Source organism: Mycteria americana, chromosome Z (genome assembly GCF_035582795.1).
Source record: "Mycteria americana isolate JAX WOST 10 ecotype Jacksonville Zoo and Gardens chromosome Z, USCA_MyAme_1.0, whole genome shotgun sequence".
NCBI classification, from domain to species: Eukaryota; Metazoa; Chordata; class Aves; order Ciconiiformes; family Ciconiidae; genus Mycteria; species Mycteria americana.
In genome coordinates this window covers 9,210,074-9,212,453 of record NC_134396.1, presented here as the reverse complement: position 1 = coordinate 9,212,453, position 2,380 = coordinate 9,210,074, and positions in this window count along the sequence as shown.

Genomic DNA, 2,380 nt, shown 5'->3' with positions numbered 1-2,380 from the left:
CAGAAGTCATCCAAATACAATGAAGGACAATTATTTTTTTCTTTTTCTCCAGTCTGGCTGACTGGTGACCTGAAAACCCTCAGGAGAATTTATCTGCCCAAGTTATAACTTTAAAAAACAAAATAAACAAGAAAAAGAAAAAACACTACAAAAAGCAACACAAGACAGCGTGAATAGATGTATCAAGCCTTTAAGACCCATCCCAGCCCAACACTGCTCTTGTTTGACCTTGTTTTTCAAGTATTTCCCGGTACTGAGATTCTGGTCCTATTCTAAGAAGTGCTAAATACTCTCAGGCTTCAGCTGCAGGCTCAGTTTAAACCCTGCATCACAGCTCTAAGGAAATTTAGAATGAAAGGAAAAAGGATCAAACCAAAAAAGAGATCACTGGATGTACAGACTTTGGTTCCTAAAATCCTGTTTTGGCAGGTAAATAAAAGTGGCCTGGTTTTAAGGAGCTTTGAATGGAGCACAGGGAAACATAGAAGCAGCAAGACCAGGGCTGCAACCACGGTGTTTTGCAAATTGGTCCCTTTTATTACACCTGTCTTTTGGAGAGGCAAAAAAACATTCAGCTTTGTGTGCTTAAACTGCTGCAGCTCCTATTCCAGTGAACATGAAAGAAGTCACACTGGAGAGTCTCCTAATGCTCAAGTCCTTGGACTAACAGGTTTTTTAATGAGGATGCCGCTGGATATTGCAACACATTCACTAGAGTTCCCTTTTCAGCCCTCTCTGTCTAGCCTGAGGAGAGCAGGATTTTGGAGGTATTTCCCTAAGGTAGGCAATTAGCTCAATTTGTTTGACTGCCCTTGAAGAACAGCTTGTCTCCTGCTTAGTAGTTCATATGCACCATGAGCCAACTGTGGAACCAAACTGAATTTGAAATAGCAGGGCTTTTTTTTAAGTCATCTGTAAGAAAATATTGACCCTTTTTTTTACTATAGCTTTGAAACTTCAGTTATTGCAAGAAAATAGCGACAATGTAGTATATGGCTATGTTAGAAAGCCTACCTTTTATAAAAGATGAGAGCCCAGCAGAGCAGTCCACAAGACCTGTACCACAGACCAAACACAACAAAAAAGGTCTCTTGTGCAGCCACACAGCACGTTCACCGACACAGGGAAAGTAATGGCTCCACTTTTGTACTTTTTTTCAAGTAATATTCGTTCAGTACATGTCTGTTGTGGCCAAAGGAAATCAATGTTTGTTCAAGGTTTGCCCTGAGCACATTTTTTGGATTTGAATAAGAAGCACTCACAGTCTTATTTCTATGAATGCCACAAACCAGAGTGACTACATAAAATACGCACCCCAGAGCTTCATATGAGTTGTTAAAAAAAAAGATTCAAAACATACAATATAGCACAGTTACAGGCTGAACGCAGACCTGTATGTTCCCAGCTCAGGTAGGAGGAAATACAAACAGTGCACGGACTGTGGAGAGCCTCCAGAAACAACTTGCTCTCTCTGCCCAGGCCCACATGCCACCCATTTCAGTACATCCCGGAGCTACTGCTGTTAGTTAGCATAGCATTCAGTTTGCTAATTATTGTTTGATGAAAAACAGACATGATCAACATCATTCTTAACCTTATAAATATCCCTGCCTAAGACATGACATTGTTTTTCCGCACACAGAATATTAACATATGCAGCAGCCCTGGCCAAGGCAATATAAAACAATACTGTACACACTTTTATAACGATGCAAGTGCAACCAGACGAGTGTTGTACCACGTGGAAATAAGAGTTGTTTAGGGCGGTGAAATGGGAGACAGGCCCTGTACAACAGACTATGCACAAGCTCTATTTACTTTTTCAGTTAAATGAAACCCTATTTGTTTAATACAAGATATATGCCACAATATTGTAAGACAATGACTGTAACACGCATTGTAGTGAGTTACAGCACTCACTCCTTCCATCACCTCATTTAGCACAATTTAGATTGTGACAAGGCACAATGATATCAACATGTAAGTGACTACATATAGGTCACACTGTAACAGTAGATCTTCTGACGGTCTGACACAGCACCTAGAGAGCGGTCATCTTCACCTCTTCCATGAACCTCCCAGTGCTGCCACACATCGTGCGGACACAGGGTAGCTCCAGTCACTTGTGGCAAGCTGTGCCAGCACATCAACTAGAGTCAAGTCAAAGCACCCTGCTGTCCTCTATGCACATCTTAGACCACAGATGCAAGACTACCTTCAAGACGACAAAGTGGAAGAGAAGGCTAACAAAAAATAACATTAAAGATGATGGACTTTATTATTTTTCCTGCTGCACATTACTTGGTGAAAGAGAGCACGAACACCTTCAATGGCTTCTGTGTGAAACCTCACTTGATGGCCACAGCACCAAGAGGGGAAG